The sequence below is a fragment of the Podarcis tiliguerta genome (genome assembly GCF_965153285.1).
Source record: "Podarcis tiliguerta genome assembly, chromosome: 4".
Lineage (NCBI taxonomy): Eukaryota > Metazoa > Chordata > Lepidosauria > Squamata > Lacertidae > Podarcis > Podarcis tiliguerta.
Genome location: NC_139537.1, coordinates 85,106,213 through 85,122,159, shown reverse-complemented (window position 1 = coordinate 85,122,159; position 15,947 = coordinate 85,106,213). Strand labels below are relative to the sequence as shown.

At 42.8% G+C, this 15,947-nt stretch overlaps 1 long non-coding RNA gene across 1 annotated transcript; it reads right to left on the bottom strand.

Moving 5' to 3' along the window:
- Nucleotides 1-14,921: 14,921 nt before the first annotated feature.
- Nucleotides 14,922-15,735, bottom strand: LOC310676700. The gene is made up of 3 exons (XR_014510687.1): nt 15,691-15,735; nt 15,508-15,559; nt 14,922-15,290 (listed from the first exon to the last, which is right to left on the bottom strand). It is a non-coding gene; the product is annotated as an uncharacterized lncRNA (long non-coding RNA).
- Between the last annotated feature and the right edge of the window lie 212 nt (nt 15,736-15,947).

Below are 15,947 nucleotides of genomic sequence, written 5' to 3'. Positions count from 1 at the left end.
GTGAGTCTTATAGAGCAAAAAATATGGTAAATGCTAACACTGTCCCCATCCAGCCATGAAACACACATGGATGAGTGTAGGCCAGTAATTCACTCTCTCAGTCTAACCTACATCCCAGGTGGTTGATGTATGGACATAATGGCAGAGGGAGCATGTTTGCTTTCCTGAGCTCCTTGGAAGAAGGATGGACTACAAATGCAATAAATAAGTAAATGTGTGTGTGTGTGTGTGTGTGTGTGTGTGTGTAAAAAACTCCCTTCAGCTAAATAGCTCCCAGGGCAGTGCACAATAAAATACTCTAGATGAGGGATGGAGAACTTATAGCCTTCTAGATGTTGCTGAACTACAGCTCAGATCATCCCTGTCCATTGACCATGCTAGCTGGGGCTGATGCTGGTGGAAGGCCACAAGGTCCTCACCACTCCTATAAGCAAATGAATAGACTTCAAAATCTCTCCTAAAAACAAGCATCACTCGGGTTTTATCCCTTTCATTCTCAATGGCTTAACTTGGAGACTCTATTTCTATGTCCAAGCACGATCCAAGATGGGATGACAATTTTCTTCTCATGTGACCAATCTGTAGAAGAAGTGGCAATACGAACCAGATTTCCTGGCTCCCCGTCTCGTATTTATAATTATCTATTTTGACAGTGACTGTAACTTCGTGCTCAGTCGGTTTTCAAAACAGGATAATTGCAACACTGAAACATTACTCTTTTTTTTTGGGAAGCCCAAAGCATTTACTGTAGTTGCTCATGCTTGTAATGTACTTGTTAAGCTACGTGGAAAGAAAAATACTTCTTAGCACTGTTAGTTCCCACCCACCTACCAGAAATATCAATGATATTGATGAGCCATTAATTTCTCAATAAAATTGGTGCAAGGAGACAATATGAAGTTGTATATACTTGGCTCATATTTGCTGTTTTGTCTTGCCCTTTTCACCATATGGACATTGCAAGACACCTCTGCTTCATCAGTGCTTTGTTCTTTGCAAATGTAATGGCCCGTCACTCAGCCTTTATCTATGATACAATTGTAAGGTGGCCAAAATGCAGAAAGCCTTGCTGACGTTTGTCACAGAACTCCATATGGCGGCTTAGCCGCTAGGTCCTTTAATTGTGTCTGGTGGTGTTGCCTTCAAAGAAAGCTGAGCAAAGCTAAACAGGAGGCTTGTTTTCTTATCCCGCATGTTTGATAACAAAGGATCCATCTCACTGCAGGATAGGATGTCGGCTGCTCACAGAGAAACCAACACCGCTGAAGGACAAATGCATTGTATGCTCTGGTCCAAGCAAATAAGAATGGCAGAGGGGCCCAGTGATAAGATCTGAGGTTGAGGTTCACCTAGAATAATTACCAAGGCTATCCAATATTTAAACATACTCTGTTGATTTGTCAGGCCCTCGTGACATGTGGCAAGCTGTTATTGAGACAAAGGAGTTCAAAAGAAACACATACAGCACAGGAGTCGGCTATTCAATGAGTTGGGAGAGGGAAAACTCACCGAACTAGCAAAAGTGCCTTGGGTGAGTTTTTTTTTCCATCCTGGCCAGTATATTGCCTCGGGATTCTTCCCACAATAAACCAATCCACAGGTTGCCCCTCAGATTGAAGGTGTCTGGCCCACATATGTGACGTGTAACGTCATGCACATCTCCTGACATCATGCAGGCTGGTGCAGCCTTCCACCAGGCCATGTCAGTCCCTGCAGTGTTGGGAGACATGGCACAGGCCAATGCAATATTGTGCAAGGCATGCTAGTCCCCACAGTGTCTTCCAACACCCCACAGGCTGGTGCAGCCTTCCTTTAGCTGTGGGAAGGTCTGGCAGGGCCAGCCACTTCTGCAGGTAGGTCCAGTAGGGCCCACTACAAGCCACAGGAAGGCCTAACCATAGACTGTGGAATATTGAGGGGGGCCACCACCCTCCTTGAATTTTTGGGGGGGATCCTTGGCCCCACCAAGATGGCCACCCTGAGCCACCCTACTTTTCCCAGACCACATGCCTCACTGGCCTTGCTCTGCGCCTTCTTTAAGTGTCTGAAATAAATCCTTAAGCTCTGATAATGCCTTTTGCTTGCTTGAATAGAGGATCAAGGGGTGTAGAAACCAGCCCATTGTAGAAAGGTGCTTTCATTCTTCCATACCACTTTTGCCTCTGACCCCACACAGCAACTGCACGTGGTCCCCAGAATGTGTCCCAGGAAGAAATGCTGGAAAAGGTCCCCCACAAAGGTGTGCCCCCCCCACATCAGACATGACTAAAAGTCTTGGTAACCTTACGGGGAACATTCTTCATAAGAATTCCATATCCGCTTCTTCATCACCTCTTATAGTAATTTCAATATAATTGCCTGGTTTATGACTTCTTGAATACTGCACCTCAAGGAATAAGCAGAGGGATGGCCATGCCTTTTCTTGTACTTCTTGCTTGAGAGCATGAGAAATACTTAAGAGTGGTTAGCAATTATGTTTCCCATCAGATTTCTGCAGATCATTAAACCTGGGATTTTGTAGGGCAAAATAATTAGTGCAAGGAAGAAAGCAAGGATAACCTGTTCTTTCCCCCCCTTTTTTCACAAAGAGAGAAGGTAGATGTGGTTGCATGACGAACGGCTCCCCCACAGTTGAATAACCTACTGGAAGGGGAAGAACCCCATAACTTACTAAGCAACTATTAAAAGTTGGCATAAGTTACTCCTATTCCAAACGCCACTCAGGAAGACTGTGACATACAGCATTCTTCTTGCCAGTTAAGTTCTGCTGCGTTGCTAGGTCATATGAAAGAACTGAAAAGGGCTTGGAATAGGTTTAAATCTCTGCTTACCCTGCCCTGTTTCCCACAACATCCCAGTAATTATTAAGTAGAGGGCAAAAATCACTGAAATACAGTGGTGCCCCGCAAGACGAATGCCTCACAAGACGGAAAACCAGCAAGACGAAAGGGTTTTCCGTTTTCAGAGGTGCTTCGCAGGACGAATTTCTCTATGGGCTTGCTTCGCAAGATGAAAATGTCTTGCGATTTTTGAGGGTTTTTTCCGCTCCCCAACCACTTTTTCTAAAGCCCTAAGCTGCTAATAGCCTTTTAGCAGCTAATCCGCTAATCCCTTAAGCCTTTAATAGCTGTTAATAGCCCTTAAACTGCTAATAGCGCTAATAGCGCTAATAGCGCTAATAGCGCTAATCCGCTAATGGGCTTGCTTCGCAAGACGAAAAAACCGCAAGACGAAAAGACTCGCGGAACAGATTCTTTTCGTCTTGCGAGGCACCACTGTAGTTTCATTGTGGAATAGGACTCAGTTGGCATTTATGTTGCTATGTTGTTGACTGTGTGGGTAAGCTAAATATTGAGCTGTATCCATTCTGCTGCAGTTTGGTTTCTGCCAAATACTAGATCATTCATCTCGCTGTCTGCTATTTAACATAATTTATGTTATTATTTACATAATTGATCTGAATGGTAACTTTGACACAATCAATGATGTCATTATTTCCACACGATTGATTTCACAGTGCAGGACATATCAATGTTAAAAATTCATTAATTAAGTATTGCATGGGGGCTTCAAAAAAGGAACAAACCCAACAATGTCATGAGGAAATACTGATCATATTTGCTGAATTGACTTTTGCACCAGACCTTTGGTGAAAACAGCAGCAATTTCATTGAAATTCTTCAGCATTCACACTAATTCATTTTGAGGAAGCTGTAGTGACAAAACAAACAAACAAACAAACAAACAAGCAAACAAACAAACAGCAACACACCAATTAAACTTGGGTTGATGAAGAGCTAGCTTCAAAGAAGGGAGCATTGGGAATAATGCAACAAAACAAGGCCATTGTTGGCACGCAAAAGTTCAGATCCCCACTTTCTCCTACTTCTATAACTTTGGCACACATTCATACTCCCTGATCACTCAGACTGTTTGTGAATATTCTATGACATTGCAACAGATCACAGCTGCCTGATGGTTTTTAATTTACTGTATATGAAAAGCATTCTCAAGGAGCTACATGAAAGGTACTTAAATAAATTGAATCAGCTGAACCCTGCAGACCTTTTCTGTATTATCCAGAAGAAGCAAAGCACTGAGCTAAAAGCATTCAGCACGCAGGCCTCCTAAGATTGTTTTAAATATATAACTAATTACACATGAATTTCCACAATTATCGAAGCAGAATAAATATTTGCTGATTTTCCTTGAGGAAATGGATGCTTTTAAAAAATAAAATAAAATGCAAAGCAGGCCGAGAGGTTTGATTAACCTATTAAACTAATCCAGAAGACTCAAAAGCCAGCACTACAACAAATGCATTAAACATTAGTGTGCGGTAGACTTGCAAAACGTGCTTTTAGGTTCATTTTCAAGCAGCTTTCAAAGGTAATCCTGATGCCTACAGTGCCAGAAGCGTTCTCTCAAGCATGCTATAATATAGATTGTACCCACTTAACCTACAGACTATAAATGTCAACGGAAAACATTTACTAAAGATCTGTTACCCATTCGGTATCCATTTGCTTGTGATGATGCTCTAGACTCAGAAGTGTCTCCATTCTTGTTTAAAACATGTAACCGAAGATTTTCCTTTCAAAAGAAACATTGTGATGCTTGTGGAAAGCTTTCAGTTCTTCCTCCTACCCTAAGATATATATTAGGGCTTTTAAAAAGGTATTTTAAAAAATTGAGACAACATTCCTACCTGCTGGAGGAATCAGAAACAGTGGCGTAGCATGGGGGGTGCAGGGGGGGGCGGCTGCACCGGGCGCAACATCGGGGGGGGGGCGCTCATACTCGCAGCTCTCTGCCCCTACCTGGCTCACTCACTCACTCTCACTGCAGTGCTGGCTGTGCAAATCGGATCCGAGCCGCCGGGTCGCCACCCACTGTGGGGGGGGGGGGGTGCCAGGCATGCGGTGCGGTGCGGTGCGGAGAGAGAGTGAGGGACTATCTGGGGGAGGGACAGTGCAGCAGGGGGCACAAATTACTTGCCTTGCCCCGGGTTAGGGGGCGCAAATTATTTGTCTTGCCCCGGTTGCTGACAACCCACGCAACGCCACTGATCAGAAATGCTCCTTGCAGGAGGGGAACCTTTCTGCGTGTTCAGACTTTTAAACCTCCCCCTTAAATAAATTCAGACAAGACTCAAATTTTGCTCTGGTTTTTGGCAGAATTTAGGCCACAACTTTATTGATTACAGAAAGTGACTGGTTGCATAGGCTCTGGTTCGACTAGCTCCCTGCACCGTTGCAGGTAGCGCTGACCCAGGGCACCAGCATAGGTCAGCCATGGGTGAACATCCAGATAGGCGGAAAGCCAGGAACAGGCTATGTCCACCACCCAGATGTCCCCCTGGACTCAGGCACGGGCACAACCTCCTCACAGGGTTGACCAAACCATCGAGTCCCTGGATTCCTTTAACAGAATACCCTTCACAGAGGGATGGCGAGAGCGTTCCCCCATCCCTATCTACTGAACCAGAGCCTATCCACAACCTTACAAGTTGTGATGATTTGCTATGCAGCAGGCGAAACCCAAATGGCACCAGCCAATCAGTCAAGTGGGGAAAATTCCTGCTGTGCCCCTGTCCCAATGACAGACAACACATGACGGCATAGCGAAGTCAAGTGTTCAGCCCTAAAGGTAGGGAGAGGTGGGCAGGTGTTCCGATGCACACGCTGAAAGAGGAAGTTCTGGGTCACGTGCATAGGTATATATAGGACCCTTGATCTGTTATCCTGCGTCCCATTGGCCTGATTAAACCGTGCTTCAAGGGACCTACCAATTGGGTGTTGTGGCTATCCAATCATACCCACCCACAACACAGGGTTTGGTTGCCAGGTCTCTTTGAGGGAGGACCCAATTAATGTAGATACAGTCAAAATTTGGTTGTTGAATGTAATCTGTTCCAGAAGCCCGTTTGGCTTCCGAAATGTTTGACAATTGAGGCGTGGCTTCCAATTGGTTGCAGGACCTTCCTGCACTCAAGACGTCAGACATTCAGCTTCCGAAAAACTTTCAAAAACCGGAGCATTTACTTCTGGGTTTTCAGCATTTGGGAACGTTCCAAAACGGAGGCATTAGGGATCCGAGGTTTGACCGGAAATCCCTTTCTGTCTGTAAGGATGCAGAAGGCCACATGTGAAAGCCGGCCTCAATTTGCTGCCCTCTCGCTCGTGTTTTGAGAGGGATCAGACTTTGCTCTCTGAAGGCAGGAGATTTCAGGGGAAGCAGATTCCATCTACATGCTGGAGAAAAGTGACATAAGGTGCTTTATATGTCGGCCCAATGAGTTCTGCCTTGCCTGCTGTGACTGACAGCAGCTCTCCAGGGTTTCAGAAAGATTTTTTTCCCCCTGGGTGCCCCTTATTAACCAAAGCCTCTCTGATATTTTGGTTTGTGGGATTCTTTCAAGGAACTTGCATCTCACAAGCCTCAATACAGCTACCACCCTCCAACCCCGCCAAAGGCCTTATGGATGGGGTCCCTGATTAAGCCACAGTCAGAGGGATGGCTAACACTGGTTCTGTTGATTTCGATATTGCACTCAGTGGGTTCTACTCTGTATATTTAATTACATATTTAAATGCATTTTTTCAGATGTAACAGTAAGCAGAAAACAACTGGTGCTTCCATGCCTAGTGCAAAAGGAGACTCACTTTATGGAAATGGGGAACATTTTTCTACAATGTATCAACTGTGGATAGGCCTTAAAAAAAAGAAGAAAAAGCCAAAGGCAGATTCATACTGTGCTTGATTTTTCTTCAATATTTTGTTTTTGCAAGAATTGGCTCACTCATTCTCCTATACTCCCCCCCCCCCCTTAGCATTCTCATAACCCTGGCATGGAATCCTCTTTCCCCTAGTGACATTTCATATCTTATTGTGTGTGTGTTTTGCATTCAATTAACTTCAACATGCTTTTGCACTGCAGTGTGTGTGTGTTTTAAAAAAAACCCTTGACATGCATTATTAATGTTACCTCATCAAAGGCTCCTAGAGATATCTTTTTATTTTTAAAGAATAAGCAATAGTTATTGCAATTTAAATTGAGATAGAATGGACTGCAGGGGGGGGGGGGGCAAAGAAATCCAGAGGCTAACTGCGTCAGGAAACAAAAGGCAATTGTTCATGGCAACTAAGAATTCTGAAATTCAATTCTTTTCATGGTGGGAATCCATGGTTTAATTAATGGCTACCAGTTATCATCTGCAAAGAGACAGGATGGATAAGCATTTCAGGTAGTAGTTTCAAGACAATGGCCTATTCGTTTTCCTGCCCTGCTGTTCAGAAGCAATTCTGAGCAGGTTATTCATGTGTACAATCATTATATATGAAACAACCACCAATATTTCTGTTTCATCCTGCTGAGCAGGTTATTCATGTGTACAATCATTACACATGGAACAACCACCAGTATTTCTGTTTCATCCAGAAATGTCTGCCATAGATAAACAAATCTCAGCCAAACAACCATTTTGGTCAGATGTGGTATGTCTGAAACGAATATAGGGTGAGAGAGATTTTGAAATCTCTTTAGAGCAGTTCTATGAGTTGTTTATGTTCATGTAACTGATGGCTAACGTGTGTAACCAAGTATGCACACCTCAAGAATGTGCACATCAGCTGAGCATGAAGAGAGAATTGTGTCCATTTCTCAGTCAGTAGTGGTTTTAGTTTCTTCACAAACTAATTGTTGTGTGGAGAATAGGGCAAGGGGAGAGGTTGCTCAAAGCTGTGACAGGAAATGAAATGATTTAACCATTGCAGTCAAGGACCCCACACACTTCACATTAAAACCTCAGACAGAGCTGCATGTACATAGCTCACAGCTTGACCCTTACATGTTAAGACAGGTGTGTGAAAAGACTTGCAAGAGTTGTTGCAAGTAGCCAAAGAGGCCATGGCAGATTGAAACAAGATTAGTCATCACCCTTGTTGGTCACCAACATTAGCAGGCTGCTTAATTTCAATTCCAGTCTATCACCCTGCTATCTTCATCAGCAGACTAGCATTCGAGCAGGAAAAATGGCAACAGGGATGGCTAAGCACCAATCTCATGGACTTGAATTCACCAAGAAAAGAAATGTTGTTGTTTAGTCGTATAGTCGTGTCCAACTCCTTGTGACCCCATGGACCAGAGCACGCCAGGCACTCCTGTCTTCTACTGCCTCCCGCAGTTTGGTCAAACTCATGTTAGTAGCTTCGAGAACACTGTCCAACCATCTCGTCCTCTGTCGTCCCCTTCTCCTTGTGCCCTCAATCTTTCCCAACATCAGGGTCTTTTCCAGGGAGTCTTCTCTTCTCATGAGGTGGCCAAAGTATTGGAGCCTCAGCTTCAGGATCTGTCCTTCCAGTGAGCACTCAGGGCTGATTTCCTCCAGAATTGATAGGTTTGATCTTCTTGCAGTCCATGGGACTCTCAAGAGTCTCCTCCAGCACCATAATTCAAAAGCACCAATTCTTCAGTGATCAGCCTTCTTTATGGTCCAGCTCTCACTTCCATATATCACTACTGGGAAAACCATGCCTTTAACTATATGTACCTTTGTCAGCAAGGTGATGTCTCTGCTTTTTAAGATGCTGTCTAGGTTTGTCATTGCTTTTCTCCCAAGAAGCAGGTGTCTTTTAATTTCGTGACTGCTGTCACCATCGGCAATGATCATGGAACCCAAGAAAGTAAAATATCTCACTGCCTCTATTTCTTCCCCTTCTATTTGCCAGGAGGTGATGGGACCAGTGTCCATGATCTTAGTTCTTTTGATGTTGAGCTTCAGAGCATATTTTGTGCTCTCCTCTTTCACCCTCATTAAAAGGTTGTTTAATTCCGCTTCACTTGGTGCCATCAGGGTTGTGTCATCTGCATATCTGAGGTTGTTGATATTTCTTGTGGCTATCTTAATTCTGGCTTGGGATTCATCCAGTCCAGCCTTTCGCATGATGAATCTGCATATAAGTTCAATAAGCAGGGAGACAATATACAGCCTTGTCTTATTCCTTTTCCCAATTTTGAACCAATTAGTTGTTCCGTATCCAGTCCTAACTGTAGCTTCTTGTCCCACATAGAGATTTCTCAGGAGAGAGATGAGGTGATCAGGCACTCCCATTTCTTTAAGAACTTGCCATAGTTTGCTGTGGTCAACACAGTCAAAGGCTTTTGCATAGTCAATGAAGCAGAAATAGATTTTTTTTTTTTCCTGGAAGAAAGGAGTTCTTACTTCACAAATGGATCTAACACTATATATTGGAAGTGATTGGAAGCCCTTGCATAGACAGAGCTTTGGAATGTACCCAGTGCCTTCCAATATGAATGCAACATTAATCAACCCATGCAGACATTAAATCACAAAGGCATAAAAGTCTTTATTATGAGTGATAGAAGACAGCGCATCCTGCCTTGCCTATAACCAGAAATGATCTTCTTAAGATATTATCAAGCTCTTTTCAGGTTTTCTAACCCCCTACGGAAAATCAGTTGGGGGAGAGCAATCCTGCCCACTCCATCCTCCAGTTACATTACTTGTCACTCTTCACAAGTCAGAGAAAATAGTTTGTAACAGGGCACTTTATTTACTTCTGCAATATCCTGATGGGATTTGAAAGCCCCGGAAGATCAGGGTTCTAAAAACACGTGAAGTTATCTATTGTGGAAGATGATAAGAGATAGGGTGGTGTTGCCCATTTTCCCTCAGGTCAGAGATGAAAACAGCTGAATGACCATTTTGTAGAAATAACAGAGGGGAGAGTTATTTGCACTTCAACTGGTCTGACCCAAAATGGCCTCCCAAAATTCATTCCCCTATTTGTAGGCAGCAAAATTGGACGGCGGGATGAGAGAAGCATTTTGCTATTAATATTATTTTTTAAGGGAAGGGGTCCCCCCCCCTTTAGCTCCACTTGTCCTGAAAGCAGCTTGCAGTTACCTGCAGAATTTCTGTGAGGTACAACTGTTTTCAAACTTTTCATCCCAAATGACGTTTTCCTCTTAACATAGTGTAAGGTTACCAGATGCCCCTGTTTCCCGGGGACAGTCCCCGGATTTACAAATCAGTCCCCTGACAAAATCCATCTATTTAGCAAGAAGTTGAAAAGTGTCCCTGGGTTCACTGAAAAAAAATCTGGTAACCTTAAATAGTGGGCCACACTGAGTTTGTTTGTTTTTTTAAAAAAGCTCCATACTTTATGTAAAACATAGGCGATCACTATCACAGCAAAGTATTTGCTGAGGGGGAAGGCCTAAGTTAAGGTTACAGTGGTCTAAGAAGGGAAATGGATTGTTAAGAAAGGTGAGGTCTTACCAGCAGGAAAGATGGACAGCCATATCAGCAGGACACTTCAAATAGTCTGGCTGAATCGTGTCTCAAAATCACTTTGATTTAATATTCTAGCACATTGTGGTTTTGGAGTATACGTCACTGTCCCAGGGGGTCACTTTTGTTTTGTTTTATTTAAAAGAAACCCTTATAGTGGCTATTTTAGGAAGCAGCCATCTTGGGTTCATGTGCACACAGCAAGCAATTGTTTATTTCATTTGCAATCTAACTCATTTTTTAATCTTGCACAGATGCCTTCAAAATAACATATGAGCATCGTTAAAATCCCGCCAGGAGTTACAAGATCAACTACCAGTGTTGATGACAGTGTGGTAGCCACCTTAATAAAATTGTCCCTAAATGACATGAAGAAGAACAATTCAAAATGCTGGCTGGAGAAGTTCTGAGTGTGAGACAATATTTCCTAACAATAAATCACTTTTACTAATAAAGCCATACTACAACAGTTTAGCAAGGTTCTTAGAAACTCTAGCAGATATTTAAATGTCCGTGGATGCCTTTTCACATATGTTCAATATGGCTTAGCAATTCATTATACTCAAAAACAATATATATTTATTGTTATCCTTTTTAACCAGTTCAAGTTTCAGTTTACTTTAGTCATCTAATAACTGTTAACTCAACAGCTTAGCTGTCATAAATCTAATTTTTCTCTAAACATCTAAAATATTTTCTCAAGTTAGCTTCCAGTGCTTTATAATTGCAATAAAATGAAAAGTTTCAATCACTTCGAAAAGTTCATAACATTGTTCACAGTGTCCCAAAAGTAGTTCATAGGACTCATTAAGCTCATACATTTTTAATTCAGCCAAATTAGATTTAGTTCATTTAATATCACCCTGGTTTCAACAGAAGTCCAACAACAGTCAAGGCATTTAAAAACTACTGTACTTTTGAAGTACAAAAAGCAACTTGGTTTTATGGTACAGAAATCCTCTAGTTCGTTCCAGCAAAACATGCACGTTTACTCTTGCATAATTTGGTTTACCTCATGCTCTTTATAGGCGATAAAATAATTCAACTGCACTCCATTTTCAATATTAGGTTGTTGTTTTTTTGAGTGGAGAAAGGGAGTATCAAGATCCAACATTTTTGCCATCATTTACTGTTATATCATATTCATAGCTGTCAATGTTTCCATTTTTTTAAAAGGAATTTCCCTTATTCTGAGTAGGATTCCTCGCAAGAAAAGGGAAAAGTTGACAGCTATGACCATATTTCTGAAAAATTCAGGCCTCACAACACAACAATAAGGCACCAATTTTTTTCATCTGGGCCTCAGGCCTGCTGGGTAATACCACAGTGCTTTAAGAAACAGATACAGGGCTACCATGCTCAGATAACTTGGGCTCTTCACCTCCTCTTTCCCTCTTTTAAAAAGAAATTTTAAAGGGGGTGGGAATGTGTTCCCACAAAAAAGGCTCAAATGCTTTTCCAGGAAACTGGAAGGTGTTCGTTAAACCATCCTGCCTCTTGACACTGCCTCTTGTTATGTTGCACACCTGCTAAAAGACATACGCAAGCTCCCCGATGCCCAACTCCAACCCCTTGAGGCGTGGTCAAGGACTTTGAATGCCTCAATGCACCACAATCTTGCTCCTATTGGCCTGGAGTTAGTGGTTGAAGACTGTGTTAAAGAGGTTAGAGATTTAGCCTATTCAGAATCGTTCAGGTTTTAAGAGAGACCAATAACAGTCCTCGCCAAATAAGTCCAGGCCTTTCAAGGCTAGTTCTCCAAGGCACAAGCAAGGTCTTTGGATGCCCAGATGCTCTACAACAGGCACCCCCACACTTGGCCCTCCAGCTGTTTTGGGACTACAATTCTCATCATCCCTGAACACTGGTCCTATTAGCTAGGGATGATGCAAGTTGTAGTCCCAAAACAGCTGGAGGGCCAAATTTGAGGATGACAGCTCTACAACCTTGCTCCTTTGTCAGCCAGAAACTAAAGGCACTAAAGGGCTTCTACATCAGCCTAGCTTTGCTGAGAATTAGCAGCCACACAGTATGTGCATGCGCATAATGCCACTCTCTCAGCCTCTCCCTCTGCCCCCACCTGTAAATGAAATCCTACTCATTTATGGTGGCTGGGGAAACCCAGCCAGATGGGCAAGGTATGTATGTATGTATGTATGTATGTATGAATGAATGAATGAATAAATAAATAAATATTACTACTACTACTACTACTACTACTACTACTACTACTGAGATCCCCTCAAGACCAGGTGGGGAATAGCAATGCTTCCGGTACCCGCAGAGACAGTTGTTGTTCATTTAAAAATATATATACCGTATTTTTCGCTCTATAAGGAGCACCAGACCACAAGACGCACCTAGTTTTTGGAGGAGGAAAACAAGAAAAAAAATATTCTGAATCTCAGAAGCCAGAACAGCAAGAGGGATTGCGGCTTTCACTGTGATACCTGCGCAGCCTGCATTCGCTCCATAAGACGCACACACATTTCCCCTTACTTTTTAGGAGGGGGAAAGTGAGTCTTATAGAGCAAAAAAATACGGTAATTGTATAAATTTACACATAGCGCTAGTAACATAAATAGATGTCTTTAAAGCCTAATATTTTCTGTATTTGTATTACAGTATTACAAACAGTATTTCTTCCTGCCTCCTCCCCCCCCCCTCTTTGCAGCTCCTGCCCATAACCACACATCCTCCTGGCTCATCTTTCGATCTTTGTAAGATTCCAGTCTTTCCAACGAGCCATGTCTCCTCTTGACCAGCCACCAAGCCAGACACAATTTGCAGCAATTTGCTTCCTTATGCTATATATCGTTTGTGGGTGCTATCCTTCCCCCCCCCCCCTTCACATCTTTTCTGGGAACTCAGGTGAAAGCATGAGGTCGTAGCCCAAAGCCAGGCTTCTCAGTACCATTAGCCTGTGTGGAACTGTTGTGCAAGGCCCTCAGTCAACTGCTCTGAATCAGCAGGTGGGCAGGGGTTAGGAATAGACATGCATTCCAGGTGTGCTGGGTGTGGCCAGGCACACCTCAAGGTCTCAAAGAAGAAGAAGAAGCGGTTTTGAGTTTTAATTTAATTGCGTGATATGCTGATTTGCGTACCAAGCCTCTATGAAATCATCTGTGTGTGCTTAATTATCTTGACAATACACTCCAATTTATTTCTCTCCTTAATAAAGGGAGATCGGGTGAGAGATAAGAGGGAGGAGCAAGAATTTGGTATTTTGTGTCTTATTTATGTAAAGTTTATTCATGTGAAAAAATTAACTTGATTAATAAAAGTAGTCATTTATGACTACATATTCAAACAATGTTCACCTTTAAAATAAAATTAAAAGGTGCACTTCAGGTAAACTCAAAACAGGAACAGATTTATTTAAGTTTAGATAATATTTAGTAGGAACATAAGAGTCCATCTGTATGGACCAATGCTGCATCTAGCCCAGTATCCCACAGTGTCTAGCTAGAAATTGCTGGGATGCGCGCAAGCAGGACACATTGCCCTTAGCATCTGGTGTTCAGGACCACCATTTCTTTATATATATCAACCAAATTTTACTTAAAGTTGTTGTTGTTTAGTCGTGTCCGACTCTTCGTGACCCCATGGACAAGAGCACGCCAGGCACTTCTGTCTTTCACTGCCTCCTGCAGTTTGGTCAAACTCATGCTGGTAGCTTCGAGAACACTATCCAACCATCTCGTCCTCTGTCGTCCCCTTCTCCTTGTGCCCTCAATCTTTCCCAACATCAGGGTCTTTTCCAGGGAGTCTTCTCTTCTCATGAGGTGGCCAAAAGTAATGGAGCCTCAGCTTCACGATCTGTCCTTCCAGTGAGCACTCAGGGCTGATTTCCTTCAGAATGTATAGGTTTGATCTTCTTGCAGTCCATGGGACTCTCAAGAGTCTCCTCCAGCACCATAATTCAAAAGCATCAATTCTTCGGCAATCAGCCTACTTAAAGTTAGGTATGGGCAAATCTGTGAATTCCAGTTTCTCTATCCATTTACCCACCCCCAATCAGTGTTTTTTCCCTAAAAATAAATAAAATATTTAGGGGTACTCTAATTTTCCTACTCATACTATAATACTGCCCCTCAATGAGGCCAAACGTAGATTAACAAAATATTTAGGGGTATGTGTACCCCTGCGTACCCCCCCCAGAAAAAAGCACTGCCCCCAATTATCCATATTCTACATTTCCACAGCATTTTTGCAATTTTTTTTTAAAAAATGAAGTCCACATGAAAATTCATGAACCTTTTAGTGCAAATTTTAACTGTGATGTATGAGTCAGAGACGTACATATTTCAATGGAAGTCCTTGCTCCACGGCATCTGGGCTCACACTAGCTTTCTCCTCCAACTCAGCTATATATGAAGTATCAAATACATCCCCTTGATCCAGTGGTACTTCTGGTTGCGGACGGGATCCGTTCTGGAGCTCCGGTTGGATCCTGATGTTTCCGTAACCAAAGGTGCCTGTTCTGCGCATTGCTTCTCCCCGAGGATTTTTGGAATTGCAGTTTACCATTCAAAGAGCTACAGTTCCAGCCCCCTTAACAACAGAAAAGTGCCCAGATCAATGGAAGACAATAACATAATGAAATTCAAAACAGTAACAATTTATTGCATGTTTATTCAAAATCCATTAAAAACTATTTAGTTTAAGTAATGCAAGAAAATCGATCACCTTGATCCAGTGACACCAGAAAGGGCCATTTTCTTTCTTTCTTTCTTTCTTTCTTTCTTTCTTTCTTTCTTTCTTTCTTTCTTTCTTTCTTTCTTCCTTCCTTCCTTCCTTCCTTCCTTCCTTCCTTCCTTCCTTCCTTCTAGTTCTGCCCCATCTCAGTCCATATTTCATGGCTGCTTAAATAATCTGCCCCCCTCCTGATTCTCAGCGCCTCTTCTTCTGCCAGTCTTTGGCCAGTTGAGATATCCAAGGAGGAAAATTATAACTCCTCAATGATGATATCATCTGGATGGAAAAGAATGAAAAAGAGAGAAAATCTGTTCAGTCCTCTTGGGCTTCTTGTAGCTGGAGTCAGTCTGGGTGCTGCCCTCCCAGGCCAGGTGGGAAAGTCCTGCCAGGCAGGGAGCAGGTCCTGCAGGACTCCCAGCAAGAAGACCTGGGAGGTGTGTCATGGGCAAACAAGGGACAAGGGAGTTCACTGTCCCCAAGGTGTGGGGCTTACCTTCTTTCAGATTATTCCTGAAACACGCCAGCTCTGGCCGGATTACTGTGTTCTGCAGAGGAAAGACAAATATGAGTCAGTTGACTCTATGAACCCCACCCTGGATGGGTGTAAGAGAAGCAGCCCCACCCAGGAAGGATGGAAGCAACCAAAGAACTGAATACAGGAAAGCAAAATACTTACTCTTAGGTTCGGGAATCTTCGTGAAAGGGCCAGCAGCAGGGATATCCATGGCATCATTCATAAAGGAAACAAACAAACAAAAAAATAACCATAAAAACACCAGGCACTGCAAATACAATAAACCACGGTCACGTCTCCTAGAAATTATTTGTTGCGTACGATAGAATAGCAGGGGGTTCTCAGATAGAATGTGCCAGCTTAAATGTCCGAATCACCTTTGCAATTGGCCGCTATTTTATCTAGTTCTTTTCTCCGGA